Raw genomic sequence first — 19,409 nt, forward strand, 5'->3', positions numbered from 1 at the left:
AATAATTGCAACAAGCAGGATAGCTTCTGAGTGAGATAGGGAAGCATCGGAATCCTGTGGCAGATGTTGTGGAAGATGTCAGTTACCGACTCTTTAAGTCGCCCAATAAATCTCTCCGTCGTTTGTAGCCAGAAACTGGCTATAGATATTCAACATGTGATTTATTTGTGTCACCACTAACACTTAATTTGTATTCTTCAATTTCGCTTCAAATATTCAATATTTCATTAGAACTGTAAGGTACACTGGCGAATATTTGCTGGTTTTTTTTTTTCGGCCTGCTCGATATTACCCGCAGATGAATTTAAACCTGCAAACATAGTCCCATAAATCTTCCATTCTTCCTTGATCATTTGCTACAAAACGCATGAAAATTGGACTTCAGCTAGAAATTCTAGAGCCAAATGGAATCCGTAATTTTTTAAAAAATCACACTGTATACGCATATGTAAGATGCAAAAATATATTAATCAAAAAGCCTTAGTGGAACGGGCAATATAAAGCAGGATGGTTTTATCAGATAATATTTGTACAAATAGTTGACTTCTCCTCCAATCAGACACTTCAGTTTGTTTGCCTTAAGTTAATTAAGGTACACAAGTACTGCAATCCTGTTGATTCCTTATTGACTTATCCTCCAATCAGGCGTAGATACTTTAGTTGAGGCATTTATTATTACACCTTTGAGTAACATAAACAAACTATGTCGTTTTTGAAGACTTTAGATTTAAATATTTATTTATAAAATAAATATAAAATCATTAGAAGATTTTTAAAAAATCTGCAATATTCAACTTTACCTTTCCTTTAACCTACATTTATTTTTTGAAGTAGAAAATTCTAGAAGACTCCCTCTGAAACTGCATTAAAACTTAAGTTTTAAATTAAATGTTGATTGGTAGCAATGGTCGCTTCGCTAAATCATACGAACGGACATCGAAAAACACATTTTTCGTCATGTAACGGCCATGAAATGTTAAAATCTGTCGAAATCTAGAATTCAAATTATTTCAGGAACAATTTTTTTTAAATTCCTTATAATAGTAAAAGTATGTTCTACACAAAGTTTGAAATTAAAACTAATATGCTCCTTTATTTTTAATCCTAAGTTTCTAATGGATTCTACGGTCTACTACAATAAATCTTTCTTTACACCTAGCATACCCCACAACGAATTATCCATACACCAAATTTTCCGTGCACCGAATTTTCTTACACAAAGTTTTCCTACACCGAATTTTTCTGCTCCCGAGTGACTCCATATGAAAGATAACTGTGTAATATATTAACTTCACCAGCGGAGTCTTTCTCTATAATGTAGGAAAGTATATTTTATGTTTACAAGTTTAGTGTTATTACTGTGGAACCATGACAAACACTTAAACCTACACAAAGAATCTACTGAAAATTCTCTCATCAAAGTACACGTATACCATGCTTCTAAATACTGTTTTCTTAATAAAAATTCCCTTATCCAACACCATTTTCTTTTCTTTTCTCTTGTCACTGCAATTTTAACTTAGTCATATAATACTTCTGCTGTAACACCGCAAATAGCACCAATTACTTTATCCTTGGACATCTTAAGAATTGCCAGTCGAATTTGCATCGACCGGTGGAGAGCGAGTCGACAAGTTGTAACAAATTCCGTTGAAATAATTGAACACATCCACCGATCTGATTCTTCCTAATCGCTTAGATTTAGTCATAAATGCAGGGAGACGATTTAGCTGTGCGACCAAGTCGACCAAGTGAAAACAGAGCTTAAATGAGGCCTATATCCTTTAGGTGTATCTTTGCAAATAAAATTGCAAGTAAATTTCAGGTAATATACGTAATTTGTATTATTTTACGTTGTTTGAGTTTTAATTAACTACGGTTACGAATACAAGTTCTTGACGTTTTTTCGCAAAGAAAAGAAACAAAACGGGGAACATCGTTTAAGGCCCAAATTCGCCAAAAACATGTTTCAGCGACGTTTCGTAGCTGAATTTAGCTATAATTTGCCACTGTGAGTTGGTAACAGAACTAGTGAATCCTTGTGTTACATATGGTCAAAAACAAGTTCGACAGTAGCCGAAACGGCGAGTGCATCGTGTGTTGCGGTGCTCTGTGAGGAAGAGAGTGGAGTGGGATATCATATACACCTACACTACACGTACACTTTCTTTTACATTTACACGTACATACATCCCCTTTTTTATACTCTTTGTTCTTTTCTCATTTTACACTTTCCTCTAACTTTTGCCCTATTCAACTTGGCTTTCAGCCCTCCTACACTATCTGAACTCCTTCCCCGACTTTGGCCTTTTACTTTCCCGATTTTAAGTTTCTCTTCCCGATTGTGACACTTACTTATTTCCGTTTTACTATAATCCATTTTTTACTTTGTCATTACTGTTACCTGTTATTCTTTCTACCTTTTACCTTTGTACTAATTTATTTCTTTACCTGAATACATTTATTACAAACCTTGTTCACAGGCGTTGTTGCCGGGTACATTAAAAAAAAAAAAAATGTTCGACAGTGGAAGTTACTGCGAGTGCCTCGTGTGAGGTGGTGCTGTGTTAGGCAGAGTGTTGAGAAGGACTTCCTATACACCTAGACTACTGTTACACATTTTTTTACATTTGCACGTCATACATCCACTTCCTTTTTCTACTCTTTGTTCTTTTTCATTTTACACTCACACCTTCCTCTAACTTTTTACCCTGTTCAACTTGGCATACAGCCCTCTTTTACTGTCAGAACTTCTATCTCAATTTCGACCTTTCCATGACTTTGACCTTTTTCCGATTGTGTCCTTTATTCCCAATTGTTTCCGGTATTTTATTCAATTTTGTTCCTGAAACCTAAATCCTCCGCGTGAGATACACATAACACAAGCTTGCAATCGTAGCGCACAAAACTAGTGGGCTGGTGCAAGTACCTATTTGACTGATAATAGTCGTAAGACAAGACAAATCAAGACAAATGGCCATCTTTTGTACATGCTGTAGGTAAGATTCACATATATTCCGATTTCTTATATCTACCTGTCTCAACTTCATATTCCTCCAGTAAATGTTCAAAACAAAGCCTCCATAAATTAGCACAGCCCACAATTGATTAACATTAATAATACATTTATATATATACGTTATATTTTTCTTTGCATGCATCCCGATAAAAGTTCTGATAGTAACCACATAGGTTAGAAACACATTTTATTAAATTAATAGAAGATAATAGTAGGTTCGAATTTGGGTTAAGTTTAGAGTTAACCCTCCGTTTTTTTTAAAAAAAAAATAGGAAAATGCATAGGAGAAATGAGGTAAGAAATGATGATTTGAAGTTCTTCTGTGATGTTTAGGTGTTTAAGTTTGGCAGTAAACTTATGTTTAATACGAGAAAAGATTATGTGGAAATGGGTACTATTTGCAAGACGCGGAAGATTCGATGATTCCGCAGTATGCCCATTTTATGTCGAGAACAGAACCCAACGAACCCCTGCTGGGCTTCTTACACATTACGACTCCTCCATTAGTGACGGCAGTGGGAATATTCCCGGGTTTCTTCCCTGGCCTATAAATTCCCGGGAAGGTTTAATTTATTTCCATTTCTCAACTTTATCTTCCAAATTATAAGAAACATATAACTAATTACTTTATTTTAATATATTATGATTTAATTGTAGGTTTTAAAGAAGGCATTTATTCCGAAGTTGGGCGTCCGCTTTCGCCATGTTTTTTCGCTGTTATCTCCTTTCCACACTTTCTGCAATTTGTTATTAGGTTCATTAATCCGTGCTCTTCACAAACTTTTAAAAGATTTTGCTCGTTATCAACGTATTGCTTCACAAATGTTAAAACTGTTAGTTCATTGCCCTTGTACATTCGCCATGTTGATAACATAAATGCTCGTTTCTTTCCCACAATGCAAGTGTTCGGTTACCTTGCGCCAAGTAGTTCCCTCCGCTCGCCGTATAGTTCCGTGTATATAACCGCTTATATATAACAAATAAACAGATTTTTCGAGACTCATATATATTATCAAGCACACAAACGATCAAATTATCCATATCTTTCCTGTAAATTTTAAAAATTTTGCTGGAAACGGACGCCCAACTTTGGAATTTAACCCTTAAAGAATTTGAAGGTTAAAAAATTTAACATTATTTGACGATACTTTATATAACTAATAATATGAGTTTTTAAGTTCCATTTCCATTTGCACTAAAAAGTAAGGTAATTGTTTAGTATTGGGAGGCCAAAACCTTCAAAAAGTAGGATGATTTACGGAAGAAATGAGTTGATAGTGATGTTCAAGTAGTCAAGAAATTATCGAACACAAGTTTTTTTTTTTTTTTTTAGGGCAGTAGGGGGTTTATACAAAACGGAAAGGTAAGTGGAAGTGATTTATGTGAGAAAAGAAAGTGCATTGTTGGTAATGAAGATAGAAAACAATGTGCCATGCGGGGCTCTAACCCGCCTTCATTCGCTAACGCTTGCTCTGCAGTGCTCTCTGATTTTAATGTTGCTAACGTCATTTGACGTATGAAATTATAAAACAACCGCATCGGAATAGAATATTGCAAAAAAGTAGCTGCAAAAATTTGTTCCCAATGCTAAAGAACAGCCAAAATTAGCAAAGTACTAATTTACAAATGATGAAAAAGAACCATGTTCTAAAGTAATTTAGAATTATGTAGAAATAGAGATGAAGTACTATTAATGAACCCTAAACCATCATTAGTAATAGACGTTGGTCTGTCTCATCTCTCTGACTCGAATTTCTGAAGAAGTACTCGGAGTTCTTTTACATGTGAATTAACGTGTGGAATTTCGAGTAATAGGTAGAATGAAAGGTCGTGTATGTCAATGTTACGTGCTAAAATATAAAGATAAGTGAAGATCTTGAAAATTTTGTGAACATGCACAAATGTTGATAAATTGATGAGACATGTATCTTCTAGCATTTACCCCATCTAATTTGTTTATAACATTTATAAATTTAATGTGTTTATAATATCAGTAATAGGGCTTAAGTTTAGAGTTGCCCCTCCAGTCTGAAGTTGCCCTTGGACTTCGCAACATACAAAAAACAGTGCTTAAAGTATTAAACATTGTTACATTTCACTTAATTTCAGTACTCCGTGTGTTTCACAAAAATTTAAAAGGTTTTCTTCATTATATTTGCGCATCCGTTACACCTGTTCGCCATATTCGCCATATTTTACAACTATCATGCTGCTGAAACCTTCCGCATCCGGCAAATAGTACTAACTTCCACATATCTTTTCTCGTATTAAACATAACTCTCCTGCCGAACTTACATTGCTAAACATCAAATAAAAACTTCAAATTATCATTTCTTACCTTATTTCTCCTGTAAATTTTCCTGATTTTTATAAAAAGCGGAGGGGTAACTCTAAACTTAACCCAGTAATAGAGTCAAGTTGAGCAAATCCACTTACATATAAACTGTTTAGTCGTTTAAAAGTATTAGGTCTTACTATATAATTTTTTCACACATTAAATTGATAGAATATATTGTAAATAAATATACATTTATGCGTACTCTCTAAATATAATGTCAATAAAGTAACAAAGTATCATTCAGAATATACATTTTAAAGAATTTTCTGAGGACAACAGTAATAATATGCTGTGATGTAAAAATTAATTCAACTTTGAAATCATAATATAGTAATAGAATGCAATTTTCTTTCTGATTGTACATAAATTTCCGGATAAATTCCCATTTTGGGAATCTTCCCGGGAATTTACCCTTCACTACTCCTCCTCCTACTACTACTACTACTTATACTATAGATCTGTATAGTAAAACTGCACGTTTTAACGTTTTTTTGTTGATATGAAACTGGAGGGGCAACTCTAAACTTATGCTTCGGATTTCGTCAGAGAGCAAGATGTTTAGATATGTTAGATTAATGATGAATAGAGACTTTTCTTCTTACACCTACGTAATATATAATTTTCGGCATTTATTCCGAAGTTAGTCATCCGCGTAGTTTTTGCCTAAAAGCGTAATAATTGGTAGTTTTGTGAGGTAAACTTTACAAGAGATACTCCAGCTGTGCATCTATATCTAGGGTCCTTTTAAAGGCTAGAGTAGAGTAGGGTAGGGTAGAGTAGAGTAAGATAGGAATAAGTAGGGTAGGGATTAGAAACGGGTTAGCTTAAGGTTAGGTAAATTTTAATTCATTTTAAAAATTATTATCGTCTAATTTCTCGTTTCTGAGTGAGTATACCTGTTGGAGCGTACGTTCTAAAGTTAACCCCTTTTGTGTACCAAAGTTAATATTTAATTCAAACTGTACTGCCGAGCGAGCGAAGGCGGGTTAGAGCCCCAGAGGGTACGTTGTTTTCTGACTTAATTGCAACTAAATTGAAAGGGGAACCTGTGTTTCCGAATTTTGCCACGATGTTGGTTATGTTACCGCTAAATTCACAAGTACCTATGACTTTCACCATGTTTCTTCACAGCTATTTACTTACCGCATTTTCTACAATTCGTTTTAAAGTTTATTTAGCCATGACTTTTACTTAGTTTTAATAGATTTTTCTTATCACCAGTCATGTGTACAAAAGAAATGCTCATTTTATTCCCATAATCTTACCATGAAGTAACCTTGCGCCAAGTATTTCCCTTAGCTTGGCAAATAGTTCCACATGTAGGACCGTTTATATAAGAAAATAAACACAAGTTTCGCTCTCTTTATACATTATCAAGCGCAAATTATTCATTTCTTCCTTGTGAATTTTCAAAATTTTGCTATTTCTGTAAATTTTTATATATATATTTATATAAAGCCCAACATTTCATATGAGTAAAATCTGTTTAAAATAATATTGTAAATAATTACATTCTTGGGCAGATTTCTTATACGGATCGGTATAACAATGCATTAAGTACATATCTCTTTTTCAGTGCATCGACTTTTTATATCTTAGTCATATTTGGTGTACTTGAATTCCTCTGAACTGATTCGCTTTTATGGGCATGTGTGTATATACATGATAATAACTATAGAGCAAAAGTACACTATCCAATTTGTGCTAGGTGGACATAAAAAGAACGAATATTATCTAATCAAGTAAGGACAGGAATTCAGTCGAAAGCCCGAGCCGTATCAAGATGTCCGTGAGGAGCTGCCGCGTCAACGAAGTTGAGTATACTGAAAACGAGCATAGCACAAAATACTATACATGGCGTAAAATAACTTACCTTACGTTTTCAATTATGCATTTGTACGTTACTAAAGACTTACGAGTAATATCCCGATACGTATCCATTTCGTGTACTTGCGTTCCCAAGTAGGAACACATTAGTAACAAATTTCACAATTATGTGGGTTCTTTGATTCCTAGACATTTATATAGCTGGGCATCATCATGATTTAGCACATCGATTTCTGACATTTCACTTCACTTTACTTGCATATTGTGGTTATCTTATGGGCGAACCCGTGAATAAGAAGTCTGACATTTATTAATATATTGTTTTGTAGATATATATCTTACTGTTAAGAGATGAGTGTATTTAATTATTTATACACTGGTCTATTAAAATATTACTGTAAATTTTTTCTGTAAATTTTACCCATCTGTGAATCACTACAGTAAATCTGCACCTAAGTTTTGATGGTTTAACCACTGCGAGTTCCTAGTTCGAAAACCTTTAATGTACTTCAATCATACTTCGAACCGTACTAATGTGGGTAATTAAATCTGAAAGATGTTTCAAAACATATTTTCACACATCACGCCAATAAGTGCAGCTAAGTTAGTGTGCTCATGTACCTTCAGTAAATAGTTAAGCACACACAAAATCTAATTGCAATGGCTATACTTTTTCTGAATATTGGTTCCACCCTTCTGTAGCTAACATGCGTTGCAGTAGTAGTTCTACCTATGTAGCATGCGAAGTTAATCATTTTATGTAGTTTATATAGTTTTGACTCGTTAATTTTCTAGACTAGTAATATGTAAATTCTATTTCATATTATATACTTCTCATATGTGTAAGTGGTCTCTATTTCGTCAATTTTCTGTTGTTAATATAAATTTAGTGTAACGGTTAGATTTGATGTTTATATCCTTGATTTTTAAATAGTCTGAAATTATCTATGCTTCTATTGTTCAATGGTTTTGATGACAATTTGACCGAAGAAAAGATTATCAACTTCATAATTTCTATCTTAGAACCAAATTTTCTTGAACTGTTTCTTTGAATTGTGTGGTTGCATTACTTTTTGTGTTGTTGCGTCGTTCCCTTTGAATTTTAAGGAGTATTTGTTCATTTCTCTCAAAAAATGAATATTTTTCAAAAGTAATTATTGATGTGCAATTATTTCCAAATGTTTGGTACTTAAGGGAGTGTGGAAGACAGAAAAATATAGTTCATCTGAAGTATGAATGCATACAACTTTTGGTTTTTAACCTTTGTTCGTCGTTCGTTGTTCCTCGGATGCAGAAGTTCTTTTCTTCTGGTTTTTTTTTTTTTTTTTTTTGTTATTTTTCGTAAAGTTTCTTTCCAATTTCAATGTTTTTGTTTACCTTTTATGCATAAGTAGAACTTGTTATTCTATCGATTGATTTTGAGTTTAACGTGCCGTTCAGCAGCGAGACTATACGAGACGTGGATCTACTGATTAACGTTGAGTCAGAACCACATGACCTCCCGCCGGGAATCGAACCCGGGTCTCCCACGCCAAAGGCGCGGACGTTTACCTCTTAGCCGCGAAGGAGCTCTTGTTTTTCTATCGAATTTTATTGTTATACTATATGTAATGACTATGTATTGTTGGTATATATTAGGACTATTTGTTGACAATATATGTTATAATTGTGAATTGGTGGTACAGTTATGACTATATACTGGCTTCTGCATATGTATTTTTGTATATTCCTGTCCAGCGCTATTTGAAGAATTGTTTTCTTTTCGCCTATGCATTTAAACTCCATAACAGTATTCGATGCAATCTAGTAATTACAATGGAAACAAATGTTTCTTGAATTTTTATTTTAGTGCATTTTCAGTGCATCTGTTACCATTGAAGTAGGAAATCCAAGTATTATTGATAATGCGTCTTTGAATTTTTAATTTAATGCTCTTTCAATGTATATGTTACCGCCAAAGTAGGAAATCCGGATATCATTGATAATGCCTAGGCATTATACACAATCCCTGATGTTCCTAGGTAAAGAGGGAAATAATTGCAATGATTTAATGTTTTGCCTACTTTCCCTAAGCAGTGTACACAGTCCATAGCAATTTTTTACAATACCGAACAAATCTTCACGCAAAGTGTCTAGAAAAGACATTGGTTAATTTCGCTACTTCTATTGTCCAACTCCCAGCCACCGCCAAATGAACTTTGTGGTGGACAAACACCGTGTGCGTGGGTTTTCTCGGTGTTCTCCCGTTTCCTCCCACTTTCTTCATTCCACCATTTCATTCATTACTCATCATCACCGTCTCCTTTAGCCTAACCGGCATAATCGTGGGACGTAAAACTCAAAGATTTCATTTCATTTTTCAATTGTCCAACGTTTACTATGCATATATAACTAAATAAAGAAAAAACGTTGCTGTTGGTCATTGTAGTTTATTTGTAGGAAACAACAATCTATTTTAAGAAAGTAAAACGTCGTATGCTTCATAAATTCAGAATAATGTATAAAATAAATAGATGTTTTACTTTCATGGGTATTATCACATGGAAATACGTTGAAAAATATATACTGTGAGCGACGTAGAATAACTATAGTAGCTTCGTTTCTAGAAAACGGGCAGACAAATAAACAAACTGTAACAACAGCGTATTTATTGTTAACACCTCACAAAATCACCGTTCTGCAATTAAATCAAATATATTGCATGTTGCGCTACTCCAAGAAATTAATCCGTATACCAGACAGCACTGCTACTTGTTAGCAGTTCGTTATTGTTGTGCTCAGCATCTTCATTTTACATTTTGCTTGGGGGGAGAGAAGAACATGGTTAACCGATAAGTAACGTTTTTCATTCATATGTTAGCATATTGCGTACCCTTGATTAAAATATATATAGATCAACTCACTAAAGTTATTCCCGTCCTCAACAAGTCATGCCCTGCTTGAGAATAAACGCCCCTGTTGTCAGTATTAGTAAGATGGAACTACAATTTAATATGAAAGGGTAATGATTATTAAAATTGGAGTATTATACCACTTCTACGGAGCACTTTATTTCCTGCATTGCTTAATTCTTCTTACATATTATCAGCAATGCTTTTAGTATTTTCCTTTTTGTCTACAGATTTCAGGCATTGCAAGTTTTTTTAGAAGTGCCTGTGTCCCTACTTTGCTGGTGAAATATAGAATATTACTATATGAAATTCGTATTTAATGTTTTCTCGTTAAATATTTTGTCTATTAGGCTTGTTTTCTAGTTAGCAAACTTTTGTGGGCATTTTTTACTACTGTTTTTCTGTGACCAGTTTTTTCACTTCGAGCACATGTGTTATTAAACAATTTCACTTAAATTTACTATCTGGGAATGTAGAATCTACTTTTATAGGCCTCTAGAATATACTGAATAAAATAATAATAAAGGCCTTCATTGTAATTAATTATCAATATTTTATTCTATTGGCAGTACTTCTACAAAATAATATAACTGGAGCTATATTTGACTCTGCGTTTTAAATTTCAATAATTCGAGAAAATATGGGTCTCAAAACACAAAGAATTATTAACTTGGGTATAAGAATTAAAGGCGTTAAACAAAATTCTCTCTTATTAAAAAATTAACATTAATTGCAATACGGAATGTCACGTTTTAGAGTGTGGTGTTCTGTACCAAAAGATTTATATGTCTCTATGAGTCTCGAGGATACAAGAAAAGAAAATGAAAGTAAAACATGTTTAGAGAGTGCATACGATCAGGTACCAAATATCCCCGTAAATGGATACGAATTACAGTTTACAACAGTGAGCAGGTAATTCCCAACAGGTAAAAACAATTTACACGAAATAAATACTTATGATAATAGAAGTAGCAATAATGAAATGCGAGGTTTTAAACTTGTGAAGAGAACCATTTACAGTAGATAAAATTACCCTTATTTTCAGTAAGGGTATCAGCCTAAGTACTTCGATCGAAACTTCACAAGTAACTCTTATGCTGTTTGGCTCCACTAATAAATAGTAAATCGTTCGGAAAGACGATGTTTCAACAATCGTGCTTCTCCCCTACTTCTTGTCGAACCTCAAATTGTCGGTTCTTCATCTGTTTTAAGTCTCATCATAATGAGTATGAGGAATAATGGTAAAATCCTGCACTATGAATCTATCTATCAAAATGCTACAATAGCAATTAAAATCGCCCGAGCTCAACCTATAACTTTGGCTTTCAAATCTTTCATTTACGGTTTTGTGTGATTTCACGTTTAACAGAGACAAACATTTTAAGTACAAGTACTTTAAACAGATTGGTTAACTATATCTTTTTCATGAAGTTTATGATATAAAATTATTTTTCAAAGCGTTTGTATTTTAACACGTTGACTGCCAAGGCCGAAATTCGATTCCGATCCCCCAGAGGCATCAAATGTTTTATCCTGAAATTCAATCTTTTAACATCACTTATGCTTTAGGTGTACTTTTTTTGAATCAGAAATGAACCTGTTGCTCAGGGGAGGCGAGGCCCACATACAGACCTCATGGCCCCTCAGTAAGTTTAGAAAAAATACTTTTCATCTGCGCCGCAGGCCATTCAGAGGTATTTTACTTCAGGGCAGCATGGCCACATAAACTCCTTTAACAAAGCCAAGACTAAAGGCCACGCGTGGAAAACACGACTTGAAGAAATGTGAAGCCCGCATGTGAATTTCATGGCCCCTGTGAAGAACTATGTGAAGCCCATCTGCGGGCTTCACGGCAGTCAATGTGTTAATAAACCTTTTCTAAAATCAATGCATGTCAATTGTGCTTCCATCTTTCGAGTTCTTTTAAACTATATATTAAGGACGTTTATATGTTTGTTGTCAATCGTTTCGACAATGAGATCTCGGAAACTACAGAAAGATGACGTTTTAACTAATCGATTGGAGATTTTGCGTAGATTTCCAGTTCTAATTCAATATTTTAAAAAACATGGCCATTATTTCTTTATAACATTTTTTAGGATACACTAGAAGCGTTGAAAATAATAATAAAAAAGATAAAGCATCATATCCTATGCGTTATACATTCCAACACCACATTGTTGTATATGCCTCAGCGTTTGTTTAATGGCCAAATAATAATGAAAAAGGAAGGATAACCATTTCTCAAGTCTAAGATAAATCTTTATTTTTTGAGTGTTTTGCTCAATGAACACCATATATAACTGACATAATTAATTGTATATGTAATGTATTTGCTTATTACATAATGCATGCAAGAAGAAAGAAAATAGTGGTCATACATGAATTAGAAACTCCAACCGGAAGTAGGCTCAAATCTTGCAAACCTTGCGAGATATTGAGGAAAAATTACCGAAAAAATTCCCCTTTATGATACCCCTTGCCGATTTTTTTTTTCTCAAGACGTCTTTCACTTGTGTCTGTAAAGGGACATGTATATATGTTGTGAGGAATGAGAAGGGGATTTAAGCTCATATGCGAATGATGTGCTGTGTAGAGAGCGCAGGTTCAGCTAGTAGTGCCTAAAATTTTATAAATTCTATTGGCCGTACATCTACGAGAAAGGGAAAAAATATCTAAAATTGTATGGGCTACACGTCTCAGATTTTAGTAATTAAAAAAACTATGATTACTAAAACTGCAAAACGATACAAAGATTAGAGACAATACTAAAAATTCTATTAATAATAAATAAACAATTGTTCGGTCACGGAATTTTACATTCAACAAACAGCGTGAACGGTATGCTTTAGAGACAGAGTAGATAATCTGAAACATTGAAAAAGGTAATTTGAAAAGCCATTTACTTTGTGATTATTTTACAGCGTAGCCTGACCACGCCTTGTGTAACTATAAACCAATAGACATCCTCTTCAAACTTAGTGCTGTCCACTGAATGAACATGGTGTCCACATTCTGGAAAGTCAGGGGAAATCAGGGATAGTCAGGGAAATGGATTTTAGTCAGGGAAAGTCAGGGAAATCACAAGAAAAGCTTGCCAAGTCAGGGAAAGTCAGGGAAAATGCACAAGAAATTGTACGATCAATTACAAACATTACAATTAGAAAGATTTCTTGTATGTTTTGCAGTTGATTCCTGGAGGGACAAACACCATATGTTGATGGAAATGTACAAGTATTTTTGTATTCACCTTCTGATGCTTATCAGAAGGTACTTTCCCGCCTTCCTAGCGGCTCATTTTTTTCTTCCGTTTTTTTTGTTTGTTTTGTTTTGTTTGTTTGCTTTTTACTTGACAGTAGAGTATTTTGAATCTCTTCTTGGTTTCATACATACTTTATTTTCATCTTTTTCTAACACCTGTACTATAGGAATACCAAGTCAATATTTCAGGCTCTTTGGTAGGCTAAGCGAAAAAAATTCAGTTGTTAATATCAGTTGAAATGTTTCGCACGACCTGAGCCCAATAATGAAACATACCAAAACTGAGGGCTTGTCTAGATACTTAATAGATTGTTTCGCATGGCCTGTACCCAATGATGAAAAGCAACAGGATGATTCAAAAGACTTGCACCATAAACTACATCCGTGAACATGTGATTGTGAGTCAATGATGCAGGCATAATGGGCTTGCTTATTCCGTGAGCGCTTGCTTCCCGTAAACAAACTTGGCCTAGCTGTCAGTCCAAAGTCCTTATCAGTTAACTATTCCTTTGAACACAGTGTTTTTTATATAAACAGGGCTCCCACTTGTCCTGTTTTCCTATATTTTGGAAATTTGTGACAATTATTATAGGACAAATATATATGTCCTTTATTTCCTTTATTTTTCAAGTGCAGTCCCAATGATGATTTAAATTGCTACATATTAGCAATATGCTAATTGTGTCTTAGGATTTTTTCTGAGGGACTAGAATATGCATATGCCTTTATGAGCTATACATATTTGCTAATTTAATTGTATTTAAATTTTTCTTGTATAGATCATTAGTTTACAATGCCAAGAAAAACTCGATTTTGCGATCAGTGGCTAAGTGATCAGTCCATATTTATTTTATTATTTTTTTTTTAAGGATACAGCAGGTCTACTAAGTTTAAAAAGTAAAAAGATACTCTTATTTTGTATTAATCTAAATCTTGTTTCCGGTTGCCCTTGGAGGTGAAGGGTGACCTTTTCTTACAATACATTTATATTTTTTTCTGTGCTTCAGAGCATAATATTCTATTGTATCTACCTATCTACATAATTTCTAAACCGCAAAAGTTGGACCGCTTTGTAGTTACTAACATTGATATACTTACGAGATAACAGGTGCTGATAGTAAACTGTTACCCCAATTTGATTACCATCACTAATATATGTACGAGCTTTCGAGAACTAACTCACTGTTCTCATCATCAGGCTTAGATGGGAGAATAGGATGGGTGAGGGCAGCACGGACGATGATGTGAACAGTGAGTTAGTTCTTGAAAGCTCGTACATATATTAGTGATGGTAATCAAATTGTGGTAACAGTTTACTATCAGTACCTTTTGTCTGGTAAGTATATCATTGTACGTAATTTCTAATTTCACTTCCAAAAATATTTTAGATGCCTTTCTTTGCATTGCTTCAGAAATTAATATCACTTTCTCTTTTTGCAGGTTTAAGTGGGATGTCAACTCAATAATCTGACCTTATGAGTCATCATAATGGCTAATAAGTCAACTTCTTTTAATGATCAATGGCTTGATGAAAAGTTGTACCGGAATTTCCATGTTGGATTGGACGTGTACATGGAAATAGTGGATGTGCGTTTTGCAAAGTTTGTTCAAAATCATTCAAGCTTAGTAACATGGGACGAAGAGCAGTGTCCTCTCATGCTAAAGGACCTCAACATCTTAAGAACTTGAAAGCTAAACTCATGCAACCTGCTGTCAGTGTGTTTGTGCCTTCCAGTTCAACAGGTCAGTCATCAGGTACAAGTGACTGTAGCCAGGAATCTGATCAAACTGTGTGTAAGCATAAAGATGATCAGCCAGAATCAAGTGAAGGAAGTGGTGAAATCAATAGCAAAAATAAAGAGCGTGGTTTACATTCATACATACAGACCGAAGAAGTTATGAAGGCAGAAATAATATGGACTTTGGAGTTGGTTGCAAAGAAAATATCCTTGAATGCTTGCCAGAACATTAGCCAGACTTTCCAGTTGATGTTTCCTGACAGCTCTATTGCTTCCAAATTTACCCTTGGGAAGACAAAAGCCTCTTATCTAGTAAATCATGGCTTGGCTCCATATTTTAAAGATTGTGTTATGGATAGAGTTAAACAGGCTTCAGATTATGTCATATATTTCGACGAATCTCTGAATAAAGTAGTTCAGAGAGGCCAGATGGACCTAGTCGTAAGATTCTGGGATGTAAATCAACAAAAAGTTTCTACATCATATCTAAATAGTGTATTTTTGGGACGGGCAAGAGCCGATGATCTTTTGGAGAGATTCAGAGAGGGAATAGGTCTTTCATTAGACAATTTACTGCAGGTTTCCATGGATGGACCAAACGTAAATCTCCTCTTCAGGGAAAAACTAAAGAGTGAAATGTGCCAACGAAATCCCGATGGAAAAAGTTTGATAGACACTGGTGTTTATGGACTACATGTTTTGCATGGTAGCATGAAAAATGGGCTAAAGGCATCACAGTGGCATTTAGACGAGACTCTTAGGGATATGTATTACCTTTTTAATAACAGCCCAGCTCGCCGGGCGGAATATACTACCATTACAGGATCCACCGATTTCCCAAAAAAGTTCTGTTCTATCAGATGGCTTGAGAATGTGGATTGCTTGGAAAGGGCTGTGAAAATTTATCACAATGTGAAGAAATTCATACAAGATTCTACACTACCTAGTTGTCGGCAACAATCTTCTTTAAAGGAACAGATGAAAGACCCTCTGTTGAAGAGTAAGTTGGCTGGTTATAGAGTTGTTTCAGCAGAATGTGAAACTTTTCTTCGAAGATTTCAGTCTCCAAAACCACTAATGCCTTTCTTGCACACAGCACTTTTGGACTTAATGCATAGTTTATTGGCTCGATGTGTGAAACCAGAAATATTGCAGCAAGCTGACTCTGCTCAAAAACTGATGTCTTTGGAACTTTCAAATGAGAACCTTCTTCCTTCAGCAATGATTGACATTGGTTTTGCTACGAGGAAAGTATTAAGAGAAACCGTATGTACAGACAAGGAAAAAGCAGAATTCAAACTTGAGTTTCGCAAATTAATCATAAGTTTAGTTCAGAAGTTGCGTGAAAGAAGCCCGCTGAAGTACAGGTTTGTGCGTGGTGTCACTTGTTTTGCCCCAAGTATTATTTTGGAGCAGCCATCTCTAGCAAGAAAGAGAGCGCAGATTGTTCTTGAAGACCTTCACAGTGCAAACAGGATTTCGTCAGATGTGGCTGAACAGGCAAAGAAACAGTTCAGTGTATTGTGTGTTGAAGCACAAGGTTCCTTGAAATCATACTTTTGCGAGTTTACTGCAAGACACGACGATTCTGTAGGATTAGATGAGTTTTACTACAAGATGCTAAAGGATGATGTCAAGTTTGCTAGCCTTTTGAATGTAGTGAAAATTTGCTTGATAATGTCACATGGCAATTCACCGGTTGAAAGTGGTTTCTCCATCAACAAATCACTACTTGTAGAAAATCTTGTAGAACACTCTCTGGTGTCTCAAAGACTTGTGCATGATGCTATCAGCAGTGCTGGGGGTGTAGGTAATATATCCATCACCAGGAGCTTACTACAGTCTGTAAAATGTTCCAGACGAAGGTACCAAGATTATCTGGACAAACAGAAAAGTGTACAGCGCGAAGAAGAAAAGAAAGTTGTAGAAAAGAGAAGGATTAATCAAGAGCTAAAAGATTTAAATGACAAAAGACAAAAGTTGCAGAATAACTTGAAATCAGAAGAAAGTGCTCTTCAAGCAAGAATCGATGAGCTGGAAAAGAAGAAAGACAGTTTGTAATATGGAACACTTATTAAAAATATATACTCTTTTATTCCCCACTTTTATGGATAGTTGTGCAATCATAAGTGAGAAATTTTCATGTGAACACATTCTTCATATTGTACAGAAGACGCTTTATTATTATTATTATCATTATTATTTTTTATTTTAAACCATGATATTTTTCAGTTTTATGTCAACATGTGCTAATATAATACATTTTGTAAACTTGTAAATGTACGTTAAACAATCTTTCTGTATCTTTGTAATCTTGTGTGCATAATGTGTAATAAAATGTAATAATACGACAGTAAATAAGGTGAGAGTTGGCTGGCTATGGGGATGGTGGAGGCCAGAAAAAGTCAGGGAAAAATTGGAAATGCAGTCAGGGAAAATCAGGGAAAGTCAGGGAAATTGAGATGGAATTTTCTGTGGACACCATGATGAAGTACTGAATTGGAAATTATTTCTATAATACTTCCATTACTCATCGTGTTTCTTTAATCAAAAATATTCAAAATTCATTCACTAGAAAGCTAGCCCACTCATCTACTGGGTAGCCAGTGCTGTTTGTACATCTGGTCTTGTGTTCAATTTGTTGTGAGAACAATAAACGAATTTAGGTGGTTCGGAATTCCACATTACACTTTACATTCAAACCTCGTAAAACACTGCCGCATAGAACAAACTTTTAACTTTAATAAACAAACCAATTCAAAAATTCTCGAAGTACTAATCGAATATAGGCTAGTTATATTACCTTGTCTAATAATAGTTATTATCACAACGTTCTAAAAAAACAGTTTATTTAATGCTTTGAGGGTATTTGTTTTCGCATCTTCTACTATATGTTATGAGCACAAACAAGATTTTTTTTTTTTTTTTTTTACTCGTAGGTGAGCTGTTGCAATATAGTGCAATAATAAAATTGAGTCTTATGGTGAAATTTCGATAGGTTCACTTTTTGGAAATTAATACAAAGAGGGTGAAACCTCTCCATCTGCCACTATCCGCAACTTTGTTTAGTTTTTCTTTCTTTTTATTTGATCATCAGGAAATGTTGTAAAGGTTAGCACTTTGTAAACATTTTTGGCACGCCCGCACCTACCATGAAATACAACCGGCCATACGAGCAAAATTGAATTGGAATTTGTAGAAGAATTTCCTCATAATAATTGAACCATAAAAAGGTATTTAACCCATAAATATTAATACTAGGGAGGAAACTGAGTTCGAAAGAAAAGTAAAGTATACATTTCTTGTAATACTATATAAATCACAAACAAAACTGCATACATTATATACTTTATTATTCTTTCATCTCCATGATATGATTGTACATATTACGAAATGGCGTTTCAGCTCAAATAGTACAATCACTGCGTACAGTACATGATGCATGAGCTGTCAGAGGAACGTACTAAAAAGTTACTTTTCTTTTCAGATATCTGTTTCGTGGTAGTATCTTTCATTGCTGAAATGTATAACTTATTGCGAAAGAATAATAATCATAAGATCAAAACAGAATTAAAAGAAGTTTTCTCATAATAATTGAACCCATAAAATAAGTTTCCTTCACGGTAGGTAAATCAGGACCGTTTTATATCCGTTTTCTGTTCGGAGGTTCGTTGTTATAACATTTCTTAAAGATTGTTCTTGTGATAATTCGTAACGTACAATTGTACTATATAAAGAGGGACCAATTATTACCAAATTGCTCTTGAATCGTTTTAGAAGAAAATTGTTTTATATATAAACAAGGTGAGTCAAAAAGTCCTTGGACACCTGCATAAGTTTGAAAATCGACGGGAAAAGTAAAAAGTGATGACGGGAACAGAGGTTTGATAAGGGGCCGCAACTTTTGTCATTCATGGCCGCCATCTTGAAATCTGCCATTTTGGATTCAAGTCATTTTTTTTAAATGGGAAGGGGGTGTATGAAACATCAAATAACACTAGCTTGAGCTCAGGAATTTAGTGGTGTTATTTGTTGTTTTCTATCTTGTACAGTTTACAAGTTATTAATGTTCAAAGTGGAAAATTTACCTTGATACTGACCCAGTTCTCTCTTTGTTCCAGGTGATCTAAAATGGGTCTGACATGTGCACAGAAGATCGAAATAATCCTTATATCAGGGGAGCGCAGCTATCGAACAATAGCAGCTTACTACAAGAGACAGCACCCAGACAGAGAAGCGGTATCGCACAACACGGTGGCTCAAGTGATCACCAAATTCTGGAAGACGGGCTCTGTTCAAGATAGGGCACGTAGTGGGCGACCAAAGACTGCCAC

General features: G+C 34.6%; 1 protein-coding gene across 2 annotated transcripts in view; it reads left to right on the forward strand.

Annotated features, from left to right (window-relative positions):
• Positions 1–2,862: 2,862 nt before the first annotated feature.
• Positions 2,863–19,409, forward strand: part of LOC145662024 (uncharacterized) — a 41,597-nt gene continuing 25,050 nt past the window's right edge. The window contains exon 1 of one of the 2 annotated variants that reach the window (XM_081727363.1): positions 2,863–2,999. The gene's annotated coding sequence lies outside the window, so the exon portion shown is untranslated. The remainder of the gene's footprint in view (positions 3,000–19,409) is intronic. The other variant, XM_081727367.1, reaches the window with a different exon arrangement.

The sequence above is a fragment of the Thermobia domestica genome, chromosome 1, assembly GCF_964235325.1.
Source record: "Thermobia domestica chromosome 1, izTheDome1.hap1.1, whole genome shotgun sequence".
Taxonomy (NCBI): Eukaryota; Metazoa; Arthropoda; class Insecta; order Zygentoma; family Lepismatidae; genus Thermobia; species Thermobia domestica.